Below are 14141 nucleotides of genomic sequence, written 5' to 3' on the forward strand. Positions count from 1 at the left end.
ACTAATGCTCTATTCCTCTGAGCTACATCCCCTTAGATTGCAAGTAGTTGCATTTGGGAATAGACAAAAAGTGAGCAGAGGAATAAAATCGCTGTTTAGCTCCCTCACTGCAAAATGCATTTTTCTCTCTCCCTGTTGGTCTAGTGGTTAGGATTCATTTATTTTACCACTGAGGCCTGGGTTTGATTCCCGCTCAGGGAATGACTTGCTTTTGGGGAAACACTAGGCATAAGTCAAAAACTTGGCACAACTGCAGAAAAAGTTATACTCTTCTGAGTCAGCGACCTAAGGACTGTTGCAATCTCGAGAACTCTCTGCTGCTCTACCAACATTCCTATCAAAGGTCAACAAGTGAAGATTTCTTCTCTCAGGGAAAGATATTTTTTTGTCAAGCACATGTCATGGTACACTGCTGTCAAAAAGTTGGCGTAAGCCACAAGAAAAGTACAATCCTTCGAGCCGGATTTGAACGAGCGACCTAAGGATTACAGCAATTTCACCTACACTCCTCCGCTCTACCAACTGAGCTATCGAAGGATAAAAAATGTAGTCAAACGCCATCACCTAGATGGTCAGAGGATTGGCAGAAGCATATGTTCCCTTTAAGAAATTAATCTGCTGAGTTTGGTGGTTTCTTGGAGCTGCTGAGGATTGCCCCCAGGTCTTCGTACGTTCAACTAATGCTCTATTCCTCTGAGCTACATCCCCTTAGAATGCAAGTAGTTGCATTTGGGAATAGACAAAAAGTGAGCAGAGGAATAAAATCGCTGTTTAGCCCCCTAGCTTGCGAAATGTCTTTTTCTCTCTCCCTGTTGGTCTAGTGGTTAGGATTCATTTCTTTTACCACCGAGGCCTGGGTTTGATTCCCGCTCAGGGAATGACTTGCTTTTGGGGAAACACTAGGCATAAGTCAAAAACTTGGCACAACTGCAGAAAAAGTTATACTCTTCTGAGTCAGCGACCTAAGGACTGTTGCAATCTTGAGAACTCTCTGCTGCTCTACCAACATACCTATCAAAGGTCAACAAGTGAAGATTTCTTCTCTCAGGGAAAGATATTTTTTTGTCAAGCACATGTCATGGTACACTGCTGTGAAAAAGTTGGCGCAAGCCACAAGAAAAAAGTACAATCCTTCGAGCCGGATCTGAACTAGCGACCTAAGGATTACAGCAATTTCACCTACAGTCCTCCGCTCTACCAACTGAGCTATCGAAGGATAAAAAATGTAGTCAAACGCCATCACCTAGATGGTCAGAGGTTTGGCAGAAGCATATGTTCCCTTTAAGAAATTAATCTGCTGAGTTTGGTGGTTTCTTGGAGCTGCTGAGGATTGCCCCCAGGTCTTCGTACGTTCAACTAATGCTCTATTCCTCTGAGCTACATCCCCTTAGATTGCAAGTAGTTGCATTTGGGAATAGACAAAAAGTGAGCAGAGGAATAAAATCGCTGTTTAGCCCCCTAGCTTGCGAAATGTCTTTTTCTCTCTCCCTGTTGGTCTAGTGGTTAGGATTCATTTCTTTTACCACCGAGGCCTGGGTTTGATTCCCGCTCAGGGAATGACTTGCTTTTGGGGAAACACTAGGCATAAGTCAAAAACTTGGCACAACTGCAGAAAAAGTTATACTCTTCTGAGTCAGCGACCTAAGGACTGTTGCAATCTCGAGAACTCTCTGCTGCTCTACCAACATACCTATCAAAGGTCAACAAGTGAAGATTTCTTCTCTCAGGGAAAGATATTTTTTGTCAAGCACTTGTCATGGTACACTGCTGTCAAAAAGTTGGCGTAAGCCACAAGAAAAAGCACAATCCTTCGAGCCGGATTTGAACCAGCGACCTAAGGATTACAGCAATTTCACCTACAGTCCTCCGCTCTACAAACTGAGCTATCTAAGGATAAAAAATCTAGTCAAACACCATCACCTAGATGGTCAGAGGTTTGGCAGAAGCATATGTTCCCTTTAAGAAATTAATCTGCTGAGTTTGGTGGTTTCTTGGAGCAGCTAAGGATTGCCCCCAGGTCTTCGTACGTTCAACTAATGCTCTATTCCTCTGAGCTACATCCCTTTAGATTGCAAGTAGTTGCATATGGGAATAGACAAAAAGTGAGCCGAGGAATAAAATCGCTGTTTAGCCCCCTAGCTTGCGAAATGTATTTTTTTCTCTCACTGTTGGTCTAGTGGTTAGGATTCGGTTATTTTAACACCGCTGCCTGGGTTTGATTCCCGCTCAGGGAATGACTTGCTTTTGGGGAAACACTAGGCATAAGTCAAAAACTTGGCACAACTGCAGAAAAAGTTATACTCTTCTGAGTCAGCGACCTAAGGACTGTTGCAATCTCGAGAACTCTCTGCTGCTCTACCAACATTCCTATCAAAGGTCAACAAGTGAAGATTTCTTCTCTCAGGGAAAGATATTTTTTGTCAAGCACTTGTCATGGTACACTGCTGTGAAAAAGTTGGCGCAAGCCACAAGTACAATCCTTCGAGCCAGATTTGAACCAGCGACCTAAGGATTACAGCAATTTCACCTACAGTCCTCCGCTCTACCAACTGAGCTATCGAAGGATAAAAAATGTAGTCAAACGCCATCACCTAGATGGTCAGAGGTTTGGCAGAAGCATATGTTCCCTTTAAGAAATTAATCTGCTGAGTTTGGTGGTTTCTTGGAGCTGCTGAGGATTGCCCCCAGGTCTTCGTACGTTCAACTAATGCTCTATTCCTCTGAGCTACATCCCCTTAGATTGCAAGTAGTTGCATTTGGGAATAGACAAAAAGTGAGCAGAGGAATAAAATCGCTGTTTAGCCCCCTAGCTTGCGAAATGTCTTTTTCTCTCTCCCTGTTGGTCTAGTGGTTAGGATTCATTTCTTTTACCACCGAGGCCTGGGTTTGATTCCCGCTCAGGGAATGACTTGCTTTTGGGGAAACACTAGGCATAAGTCAAAAACTTGGCACAACTGCAGAAAAAGTTATACTCTTCTGAGTCAGCGACCTAAGGACTGTTGCAATCTCGAGAACTCTCTGCTGCTCTACCAACATACCTATCAAAGGTCAACAAGTGAAGATTTCTTCTCTCAGGGAAAGATATTTTTTTGTCAAGCACATGTCATGCTGCTGTGAAAAAGTTGGCGCAAGCCACAAGAAAAAAGTACAGTCCTTCGAGCCGGATTTGAACCAGCGACCTAAGGATTACAGCAATTTCACCTACAGTCCTCCGCTCTACCAACTGAGCTATCGAAGGATAAAAAATGTAGTCAAACGCCATCACCTAGATGGTCAGAGGTTTGGCAGAAGCATATGTTCCCTTTAAGAAATTAATCTGCTGAGTTTGGTGGTTTCTTGGAGCTGCTGACGATTGCCCCCAGGTCTTCGTACGTTCAACTAATGCTCTATTCCTCTGAGCTACATCCCCTTAGATTGCAAGTAGTTGCATTTGGGAATAGACAAAAAGTGAGCAGAGGAATAAAATCGCTGTTTAGCCCCCTAGCTTGCGAAATGTCTTTTTCTCTCTCCCTGTTGGTCTAGTGGTTAGGATTCATTTATTTTACCACCGAGGCCTGGGTTTGATTCCCGCTCAGGGAATTACTTGCTTTTGGGGAAACACTAGGCATAAGTCAAAAACTTGGCACAACTGCAGAAAAAGTTATACTCTTCTGAGTCAGCGACCTAAGGACTGTTGCAATCTCGAGAACTCTCTGCTGCTCTACCAACATTCCTATCAAAGGTCAACAAGTGAAGATTTCTTCTCTCAGGGAAAGATATTTTTTGTCAAGCACTTGTCATGGTACACTGCTGTCAAAAAGTTGGCGTAAGCCACAAGAAAAAGCACAATCCTTCGAGCCGGATTTGAACCAGCGACCTAAGGATTACAGCAATTTCACCTACAGTCCTCCGCTCTACCAACTGAGCTATCGAAGGATAAAAAATCTAGTCAAACACCATCACCTAGATGGTCAGAGGTTTGGCAGAAGCATATGTTCCCTTTAAGAAATTAATCTGCTGAGTTTGGTGGTTTCTTGGAGCAGCTAAGGATTGCCCCCAGGTCTTCGTACGTTCAACTAATGCTCTATTCCTCTGAGCTACATCCCTTTAGATTGCAAGTAGTTGCATATGGGAATAGACAAAAAGTGAGCCGAGGAATAAAATCGCTGTTTAGCCCCCTAGCTTGCGAAATGTATTTTTTTCTCTCACTGTTGGTCTAGTGGTTAGGATTCGGTTATTTTAACACCGCTGCCTGGGTTTGATTCCCGCTCAGGGAATGACTTGCTTTTGGGGAAACACTAGGCATAAGTCAAAAACTTGGCACAACTGCAGAAAAAGTTATACTCTTCTGAGTCAGCGACCTAAGGACTGTTGCAATCTCGAGAACTCTCTGCTGCTCTACCAACATTCCTATCAAAGGTCAACAAGTGAAGATTTCTTCTCTCAGGGAAAGATATTTTTTGTCAAGCACTTGTCATGGTACACTGCTGTGAAAAAGTTGGCGCAAGCCACAAGTACAATCCTTCGAGCCAGATTTGAACCAGCGACCTAAGGATTACAGCAATTTCACCTACAGTCCTCCGCTCTACCAACTGAGCTATCGAAGGATAAAAAATGTAGTCAAACGCCATCACCTAGATGGTCAGAGGTTTGGCAGAAGCATATGTTCCCTTTAAGAAATTAATCTGCTGAGTTTGGTGGTTTCTAGGAGCTGCTGAGGATTGCCCCCAGGTCTTCGTACGTTCAACTAATGCTCTATTCCTCTGAGCTACATCCCCTTAGAATGCAAGTAGTTGCATTTGGGAATAGACAAAAAGTGAGCAGAGGAATAAAATCGCTGTTTAGCCCCCTAGCTTGCGAAATGTATTTTTCTCTCTCCCTGTTGGTCTAGTGGTTAGGATTCATTTCTTTTACCACCGAGGCCTGGGTTTGATTCCCGCTCAGGGAATGACTTGCTTTTGGGGAAACACTAGGCATAAGTCAAAAACTTGGCACAACTGCAGAAAAAGTTATACTCTTCTGAGTCAGCGACCTAAGGACTGTTGCAATCTCGAGAACTCTCTGCTGCTCTACCAACATTCCTATCAAAGGTCAACAAGTGAAGATTTCTTCTCTCAGGGAAAGATATGTTTTTGTCAAGCACTTGTCATGGTACACTGCTGTCATAAAGTTGGCGTAAGCCACAAGAAAAAGTACAATCCTTCGAGCCGGATTTGAACCAGCAACCTAAGGATTACAGCAATTTCACCTACAGTCCTCCACTCTACCAACTGAGCTATCGAAGGATAGAAACTGTAGTCAAACACCATCACCTAGATGGTCAGAGGTTTGGCAGAAGCATATGTTCCCTTTAAGAAATTAATCTGCTGAGTTTGGTGGTTTCTTGGAGCTGCTAAGGATTGCCCCCAGGTCTTCGTACGTTCAACTAATGCTCTATTCCTCAGAGCTACATCCCCTTAGATTGCAAGCGGTTGCATTTGGGAATAGACAAAAAGTGAGCAGAGGAATAAAATCGCTGTTTAGCCCCCTAGCTTGCGAAATGTATTTTTTTCTCTCACTGTTGGTCTAGTGGTTAGGATTCGGTTATTTTAACACCGCTGCCTGTGTTTGATTCCCGCTCAGGGAATGACTTGCTTTTGGGGAAACACTAGGCATAAGTCAAAAACTTGGCACAACTGCAGAAAAAGTTATACTCTTCTGAGTCAGCGACCTAAGGACTGTTGCAATCTCGAGAACTCTCTGCTGCTCTACCAACATTCCTAACAAAGGTCAACAAGTGAAGATTTCTTCTCTCAGGGAAAGATATTTTTTTGTCAAGCACATGTCATGGTACACTGCTGTCAAAAAGTTGGCGTAAGCCACAAGAAAAAGTACAATCCTTCGAGCCGGATTTGAACCAGCGACCTAAGGATTACAGCAATTTCATCTACAGTCCTCCGCTCTACCAACTGAGCTATCGAAGGGTAAAAAATGTAGTCAAACACCATCACCTAGATGGTCAGAGGTTTGGCAGAAGCATATGTTCCCTTTAAGAAATTAATCTGCTGAGTTTGGTGGTTTCTTGGAGCTGCTAAGGATTGCCCCCAGGTCTTCGTACGTTCAACTAATGCTCTATTCCTCTGAGCTACATCCCCTTAGAATGCAAGTAGTTGCATTTGGGAATAGACAAAAAGTGAGCAGAGGAATAAAATCGCTGTTTAGCCCCCTAGCTTGCGAAATGTCTTTTTCTCTCTCCCTGTTGGTCTAGTGGTTAGGATTCATTTCTTTTACCACCGAGGCCTGGGTTTGATTCCCGCTCAGGGAATGACTTGCTTTTGGGGAAACACTAGGCATAAGTCAAAAACTTGGCACAACTGCAGAAAAAGTTATACTCTTCTGAGTCAGCGACCTAAGGACTGTTGCAATCTCGAGAACTCTCTGCTGCTCTACCAACATTCCTATCAAAGGTCAACAAGTGAAGATTTCTTCTCTCAGGGAAAGATATGTTTTTGTCAAGCACTTGTCATGGTACACTGCTGTCATAAAGTTGGCGTAAGCCACAAGAAAAAGTACAATCCTTCGAGCCGGATTTGAACCAGCAACCTAAGGATTACAGCAATTTCACCTACAGTCCTCCACTCTACCAACTGAGCTATCGAAGGATAGAAAATGTAGTCAAACACCATCACCTAGATGGTCAGAGGTTTGGCAGAAGCATATGTTCCCTTTAAGAAATTAATCTGCTGAGTTTGGTGGTTTCTTGGAGCTGCTAAGGATTGCCCCCAGGTCTTCGTACGTTCAACTAATGCTCTATTCCTCAGAGCTACATCCCCTTAGATTGCAAGCGGTTGCATTTGGGAATAGACAAAAAGTGAGCAGAGGAATAAAATCGCTGTTTAGCCCCCTAGCTTGCGAAATGTATTTTTCTCTCTCCCTGTTGGTCTAGTGGTTAGGATTCTGTTCTTTTACCACCGCTGCCTGGGTTTGATTCCCGCTCAGGGAATGACTTGCTTTTGGGGAAACACTAGGCATAAGTCAAAAACTTGGCACAACTGCAGAAAAAGTTATACTCTTCTGAGTCAGCAACCTAAGGACTGTTGCAATCTCGAGAACTCTCTGCTGCTCTACCAACATTCCTATCAAAGGTCAACAAGTGAAGATTTCTTCTCGCAGGGAAAGATATTTTTTGTCAAGCACTTGTCATGGTACACTGCTGTCAAAAAGTTGGCGTAAGCCACAAGAAAATGCACAATCCTTCGAGCCGGATTTGAACCAGCGACCTAAGGATTACAGCAATTTCACCTACAGTCCTCCGCTCTACCAACTGAGCTATCGAAGGATAAAAAATCTAGTCAAACACCATCACCTAGATGGTCAGAGGTTTGGCAGAAGCATATGTTCCCTTTAAGAAATTAATCTGCTGAGTTTGGTGGTTTCTTGGAGCAGCTAAGGATTGCCCCCAGGTCTTCGTACGTTCAACTAATGCTCTATTCCTCTGAGCTACATCCCTTTAGATTGCAAGTAGTTGCATTTGGGAATAGACAAAAAGTGAGCCGAGGAATAAAATCGCTGTTTAGCCCCCTAGCTTGCGAAATGTATTTTTTTCTCTCACTGTTGGTCTAGTGGTTAGGATTCGGTTATTTTAACACCGCTGCCTGTGTTTGATTCCCGCTCAGGGAATGACTTGCTTTTGGGGAAACACTAGGCATAAGTCAAAAACTTGGCACAACTGCAGAAAAAGTTATACTCTTCTGAGTCAGCGACCTAAGGACTGTTGCAATCTCGAGAACTCTCTGCTGCTCTACCAACATTCCTAACAAAGGTCAACAAGTGAAGATTTCTTCTCTCAGGGAAAGATATTTTTTTGTCAAGCACATGTCATGGTACACTGCTGTCAAAAAGTTGGCGTAAGCCACAAGAAAAAGTACAATCCGTCGAGCCGGATTTGAACCAGCGACCTAAGGATTACAGCAATTTCATCTACAGTCCTCCGCTCTACCAACTGAGCTATCGAAGGGCAAAAAATGTAGTCAAACACCATCACCTAGATGGTCAGAGGTTTGGCAGAAGCATATGTTCCCTTTAAGAAATTAATCTGCTGAGTTTGGTGGTTTCTAGGAGCTGCTGAGGATTGCCCCCAGGTCTTCGTACGTTCAACTAATGCTCTATTCCTCTGAGCTACATCCCCTTAGAATGCAAGTAGTTGCATTTGGGAATAGACAAAAAGTGAGCCGAGGAATAAAATCGCTGTTTAGCCCCCTAGCTTGCGAAATGTATTTTTTTCTCTCACTGTTGGTCTAGTGGTTAGGATTCGGTTATTTTAACACCGCTGCCTGTGTTTGATTCCCGCTCAGGGAATGACTTGCTTTTGGGGAAACACTAGGCATAAGTCAAAAACTTGGCACAACTGCAGAAAAAGTTATACTCTTCTGAGTCAGCGACCTAAGGACTGTTGCAATCTCGAGAACTCTCTGCTGCTCTACCAACATTCCTAACAAAGGTCAACAAGTGAAGATTTCTTCTCTCAGGGAAAGATATTTTTTTGTCAAGCACATGTCATGGTACACTGCTGTCAAAAAGTTGGCGTAAGCCACAAGAAAAAGTACAATCCGTCGAGCCGGATTTGAACCAGCGACCTAAGGATTACAGCAATTTCATCTACAGTCCTCCGCTCTACCAACTGAGCTATCGAAGGGCAAAAAATGTAGTCAAACACCATCACCTAGATGGTCAGAGGTTTGGCAGAAGCATATGTTCCCTTTAAGAAATTAATCTGCTGAGTTTGGTGGTTTCTAGGAGCTGCTGAGGATTGCCCCCAGGTCTTCGTACGTTCAACTAATGCTCTATTCCTCTGAGCTACATCCCCTTAGAATGCAAGTAGTTGCATTTGGGAATAGACAAAAAGTGAGCAGAGGAATAAAATCGCTGTTTAGCCCCCTAGCTTGCGAAATGTCTTTTTCTCTCTCCCTGTTGGTCTAGTGGTTAGGATTCATTTCTTTTACCACCGAGGCCTGGGTTTGATTCCCGCTCAGGGAATGACTTGCTTTTGGGGAAACACTAGGCATAAGTCAAAAACTTGGCACAACTGCAGAAAAAGTTATACTCTTCTGAGTCAGCGACCTAAGGACTGTTGCAATCTCGAGAACTCTCTGCTGCTCTACCAACATTCCTATCAAAGGTCAACAAGTGAAGATTTCTTCTCTCAGGGAAAGATATGTTTTTGTCAAGCACTTGTCATGGTACACTGCTGTCATAAAGTTGGCGTAAACCACAAGAAAAAGTACAATCCTTCGAGCCGGATTTGAACCAGCAACCTAAGGATCACAGCAATTTCACCTACAGTCCTCCACTCTACCAACTGAGCTATCGAAGGATAGAAAATGTAGTCAAACACCATCACCTAGATGGTCAGAGGTTTGGCAGAAGCATATGTTCCCTTTAAGAAATTAATCTGCTGAGTTTGGTGGTTTCTTGGAGCTGCTAAGGATTGCCCCCAGGTCTTCGTACGTTCAACTAATGCTCTATTCCTCAGAGCTACATCCCCTTAGATTGCAAGCGGTTGCATTTGGGAATAGACAAAAAGTGAGCAGAGGAATAAAATCGCTGTTTAGCCCCCTAGCTTGCGAAATGTATTTTTCTCTCTCCCTGTTGGTCTAGTGGTTAGGATTCTGTTCTTTTACCACCGCTGCCTGGGTTTGATTCCCGCTCAGGGAATGACTTGCTTTTGGGGAAACACTAGGCATAAGTCAAAAACTTGGCACAACTGCAGAAAAAGTTATACTCTTCTGAGTCAGCAACCTAAGGACTGTTGCAATCTCGAGAACTCTCTGCTGCTCTACCAACATTCCTATCAAAGGTCAACAAGTGAAGATTTCTTCTCGCAGGGAAAGATATTTTTTGTCAAGCACTTGTCATGGTACACTGCTGTCAAAAAGTTGGCGTAAGCCACAAGAAAATGCACAATCCTTCGAGCCGGATTTGAACCAGCGACCTAAGGATTACAGCAATTTCACCTACAGTCCTCCGCTCTACCAACTGAGCTATCGAAGGATAAAAAATCTAGTCAAACACCATCACCTAGATGGTCAGAGGTTTGGCAGAAGCATATGTTCCCTTTAAGAAATTAATCTGCTGAGTTTGGTGGTTTCTTGGAGCAGCTAAGGATTGCCCCCAGGTCTTCGTACGTTCAACTAATGCTCTATTCCTCTGAGCTACATCCCTTTAGATTGCAAGTAGTTGCATTTGGGAATAGACAAAAAGTGAGCCGAGGAATAAAATCGCTGTTTAGCCCCCTAGCTTGCGAAATGTATTTTTTTCTCTCACTGTTGGTCTAGTGGTTAGGATTCGGTTATTTTAACACCGCTGCCTGTGTTTGATTCCCGCTCAGGGAATGACTTGCTTTTGGGGAAACACTAGGCATAAGTCAAAAACTTGGCACAACTGCAGAAAAAGTTATACTCTTCTGAGTCAGCGACCTAAGGACTGTTGCAATCTCGAGAACTCTCTGCTGCTCTACCAACATTCCTAACAAAGGTCAACAAGTGAAGATTTCTTCTCTCAGGGAAAGATATTTTTTTGTCAAGCACATGTCATGGTACACTGCTGTCAAAAAGTTGGCGTAAGCCACAAGAAAAAGTACAATCCTTCGAGCCGGATTTGAACCAGCGACCTAAGGATTACAGCAATTTCATCTACAGTCCTCCGCTCTACCAACTGAGCTATCGAAGGGTAAAAAATGTAGTCAAACACCATCACCTAGATGGTCAGAGGTTCGGCAGAAGCATATGTTCCCTTTAAGAAATTAATCTGCTGAGTTTGGTGGTTTCTTGGAGTTGCTGAGGATTGCCCCCAGGTCTTCGTACGTTCAACTAATGCTCTATTCCTCTGAGCTACATCCCCTTAGATTGCAAGTAGTTGCATTTGGGAATAGACAAAAAGTGAGCAGAGGAATAAAATCGCTGTTTAGCTCCCTCACTGCAAAATGCATTTTTCTCTCTCCCTGTTGGTCTAGTGGTTAGGATTCATTTATTTTACCACCGCTGCCTGGGTTTGATTCCCGCTCAGGGAATGACTTGCTTTTGGGGAAACACTAGGCATAAGTCAAAAACTTGGCACAACTGCAGAAAAAGTTATACTCTTCTGAGTCAGCGACCTAAGGACTGTTGCAATCTCGAGAACTCTCTGCTGCTCTACCAACATTCCTATCAAAGGTCAACAAGTGAAGATTTCTTCTCTCAGGGAAAGATATTTTTTTGTCAAGCACATGTCATGGTACACTGCTGTCATAAAGTTGGCGTAAGCCACAAGAAAAAGCACAATCCTTCGAGCCGGATTTGAACGAGCGACCTAAGGATTACAGCAATTTCACCTACACTCCTCCGCTCTACCAACTGAGCTATCGAAGGATAACAAATGTAGTCAAACGCCATCACCTAGATGGTCAGAGGTTTGGCAGAAGCATATGTTCCCTTTAAGAAATTAATCTGCTGAGTTTGGTGGTTTCTTAGAGCTGCTGACGATTGCCCCCAGGTCTTCGTACGTTCAACTAATGCTCTATTCCTCTGAGCTACATCCCCTTAGATTGCAAGTAGTTGCATTTGGGAATAGACAAAAAGTGAGCCGAGGAATAAAATCGCTGTTTAGCTCCGTAGCTTGCGAAATGTATTTTTCTCTCTCCCTGTTGGTCTAGTGGTTAGGATTCGGTTCTTTTACCACCGCTGCCTGGGTTTGATTCCCGCTCAGGGAATGACTTGCTTTTGGGGAAACACTAGGCATAAGTCGAAAACGTGGCACAACTGCAGAAAAAGTTATTCTTCTGAGTCAGCGACCTAAGGACTGTTGCAATCTCAAGAACTCTCTGCTGCTCTACCAACATTCCTATCAAAGGTCAACAAGTGAAGATTTCTTCTCTCAGGGAAAGATATGTTTTTGTCAAGCACTTGTCATGGTACACTGCTGTCAAAAAGTTGGCGTAAGCCACAAGAAAAAGTATAATCCATCGAGCCGGATTTGAACCAGCTACCTAAGGATTACAGCAATTTCACCTACAGTCCTCCGCTCTACCAACTGAGCTATCGAAGGATAAAAAATGTAGTCAAACGCCATCACCTAGATGGTCAGAGGTTTGGCAGAAGCATATGTTCCCTTTAAGAAATTAATCTGCTGAGTTTGGTGGTTTCTTAGAGCTGCTGACGATTGCCCCCAGGTCTTCCTACGTTCAACTAATGCTCTATTCCTCTGAGCTACATCCCCTTAGATTGCAAGTAGTTGCATTTGGGAATAGACAAAAAGTGAGCAGAGGAATAAAATCGCTGTTTAGCTCCCTCACTGCAAAATGCATTTTTCTCTCTCCCTGTTGGTCTAGTGGTTAGGATTCATTTATTTTACCACCGAGGCCTGGGTTTGATTCCCGCTCAGGGAATGACTTGCTTTTGGGGAAACACTAGGCATAAGTCAAAAACTTGGCACAACTGCAGAAAAAGTTATACTCTTCTGAGTCAGCGACCTAAGGACTGTTGCAATCTCGAGAACTCTCTGCTGCTCTACCAACATTCCTATCAAAGGTCAACAAGTGAAGATTTCTTCTCTCAGGGAAAGATATATTTTTGTCAAGCACTTGTCATGGTACACTGCTTTCAAAAAGTTGGCGTAAGCCACAAAAGAAAAGTACAATCCTTCGAGCCAGATTTGAACCAGCAACCTAAGGATTACAGCAATTTCACCTACAGTCCTCCACTCTACCAACTGAGCTATCGAAGGATAAAAAATGTAGTCAAACGCCATCACCTAGATGGTCAGAGGTTTGGCAGAAGCATATGTTCCCTTTAAGAAATTAATCTGCTGAGTTTGGTGGTTTCTTGGAGCTGCTGACGATTGCCCCCAGGTCTTCGTACGTTCAACTAATGCTCTATTCCTCTGAGCTACATCCCCTTAGATTGCAAGTAGTTGCATTTGGGAATAGACAAAAAGTGAGCCGAGGAATAAAATCGCTGTTTAGCCCCCTAGCTTGCGAAATGTATTTTTCTCTCTCCCTGTTGGTCTAGTGGTTAGGATTTGGTTCTTTTACCACCGCGCCCTGGGTTTGATTCCCGCTCAGGGAATGACTTGCTTTTGGGGAAACACTAGGCATATGTCAAAAACTTTGGGCAACTGCAGAAAAAGTTATACTCTTCTGAGTCAGCGACCCATGGACTGTTGCAATCTCGAGAACTCTCTTGTGCTCTACCAACATTCCTATCAAAGGTCAACAAGTGTAGATTTCTTCTCTCAGGGAAAGATATTTTTTTGTCAAGCACATGTCATGGTACACTGCTGTCAAAAAGTTGGCGTGAGCCACAAGAAAAAGTACAATCCTTCGAGCCGGATTTGAACCAGCGACCTAAGGATTACAGCAATTTCACCTACAGTCCTCCGCTCTACTAACTGAGCTATCGAAGGAAAAAAAAATGTAGTCAAACGCCATCACCTAGATGGTCAGAGGTTCGGCAGAAACATACGTTCCCTTTAAGAAGTTAATCTGCTGAGTTTGGTGGTTTCTTGAAGCTGCTGACGATTGCCCCCAGGTCTTCGTACGTTCAACTAATGCTCTATTCCTCTGAGCTACATCCCCTTAGATTGCAAGTAGTTGCATTTGGGAATAGACAAAAAGTGAGCAGAGGAATAAAATCGCTGTTTAGCCCCCTAGCTTGCGAAATGTCTTTTTCTCTCTCCCTGTTGGTCTAGTGGTTAGGATTCATTTATTTTACCACCGAGGCCTGGGTTTGATTCCCGCTCAGGGAATGACTTGCTTTTGGGGAAACACTAGGCATATGTCAAAAACTTGGCGCAACTGCAGAAAAAGTTATACTCTTCTGAGTCAGCGACCTATGGACTGTTGCAATCTCGAGAACTCTGCTGCTCTACCAACATTCCTATCAAAGGTCAACAAGTGAAGATTTCTTCGCTCAGGGAAAGATATTTTTTTGTCAAGCACATGTCATGGTACACTGCTGTCAAAAAGTTAAAGTAAGCCACAAGAAAAAGTACAATCCTTTGAGCTGGATTTGAACCAACGACCTAAGGATTACAGCAATTTCACCTACAGTCCTCCGCTCTACCAACTGAGCTATCAAAGGATAATAAATATAGTCAAACGCCATCACCTAGATGGTCAGAGGTTTGGCAGAAGCATATGTTCGATTTAA

At 43.5% G+C, this 14141-nt stretch overlaps 10 non-coding genes across 10 annotated transcripts; all 10 read right to left on the reverse strand.

Annotated features, from left to right (window-relative positions):
• Positions 1–3151: 3151 nt before the first annotated feature.
• On the reverse strand, positions 3152–3238 carry trnay-gua (transfer RNA tyrosine (anticodon GUA)). Its single transcript is given in 2 exon segments — positions 3152–3187; positions 3202–3238. It is a non-coding gene; the product is annotated as a tRNA-Tyr (tRNA).
• A 590-nt stretch (positions 3239–3828) lies between these two features.
• On the reverse strand, positions 3829–3915 carry trnay-gua (transfer RNA tyrosine (anticodon GUA)). The gene is given in 2 exon segments: positions 3829–3864; positions 3879–3915. It is a non-coding gene; the product is annotated as a tRNA-Tyr (tRNA).
• Positions 3916–5177: 1262 nt separating this feature from the next.
• On the reverse strand, positions 5178–5264 carry trnay-gua (transfer RNA tyrosine (anticodon GUA)). Its single transcript is given in 2 exon segments — positions 5178–5213; positions 5228–5264. It is a non-coding gene; the product is annotated as a tRNA-Tyr (tRNA).
• Positions 5265–5855: 591 nt separating this feature from the next.
• Positions 5856–5942, reverse strand: trnay-gua (transfer RNA tyrosine (anticodon GUA)). The gene is given in 2 exon segments: positions 5856–5891; positions 5906–5942. It is a non-coding gene; the product is annotated as a tRNA-Tyr (tRNA).
• A 591-nt stretch (positions 5943–6533) lies between these two features.
• trnay-gua (transfer RNA tyrosine (anticodon GUA)) lies at positions 6534–6620 on the reverse strand. Its single transcript is given in 2 exon segments — positions 6534–6569; positions 6584–6620. It is a non-coding gene; the product is annotated as a tRNA-Tyr (tRNA).
• A 590-nt stretch (positions 6621–7210) lies between these two features.
• trnay-gua (transfer RNA tyrosine (anticodon GUA)) lies at positions 7211–7297 on the reverse strand. The gene is given in 2 exon segments: positions 7211–7246; positions 7261–7297. It is a non-coding gene; the product is annotated as a tRNA-Tyr (tRNA).
• Positions 7298–9244: 1947 nt separating this feature from the next.
• trnay-gua (transfer RNA tyrosine (anticodon GUA)) lies at positions 9245–9331 on the reverse strand. The gene is given in 2 exon segments: positions 9245–9280; positions 9295–9331. It is a non-coding gene; the product is annotated as a tRNA-Tyr (tRNA).
• Positions 9332–9921: 590 nt separating this feature from the next.
• On the reverse strand, positions 9922–10008 carry trnay-gua (transfer RNA tyrosine (anticodon GUA)). The gene is given in 2 exon segments: positions 9922–9957; positions 9972–10008. It is a non-coding gene; the product is annotated as a tRNA-Tyr (tRNA).
• A 591-nt stretch (positions 10009–10599) lies between these two features.
• Positions 10600–10686, reverse strand: trnay-gua (transfer RNA tyrosine (anticodon GUA)). Its single transcript is given in 2 exon segments — positions 10600–10635; positions 10650–10686. It is a non-coding gene; the product is annotated as a tRNA-Tyr (tRNA).
• Positions 10687–13985: 3299 nt separating this feature from the next.
• trnay-gua (transfer RNA tyrosine (anticodon GUA)) lies at positions 13986–14072 on the reverse strand. Its single transcript is given in 2 exon segments — positions 13986–14021; positions 14036–14072. It is a non-coding gene; the product is annotated as a tRNA-Tyr (tRNA).
• Positions 14073–14141: the final 69 nt, after the last annotated feature.

The sequence above is a fragment of the Oncorhynchus clarkii genome, unplaced genomic scaffold (assembly GCF_045791955.1).
Source record: "Oncorhynchus clarkii lewisi isolate Uvic-CL-2024 unplaced genomic scaffold, UVic_Ocla_1.0 unplaced_contig_1345_pilon_pilon, whole genome shotgun sequence".
In the NCBI taxonomy this organism is placed as follows: domain Eukaryota; kingdom Metazoa; phylum Chordata; class Actinopteri; order Salmoniformes; family Salmonidae; genus Oncorhynchus; species Oncorhynchus clarkii.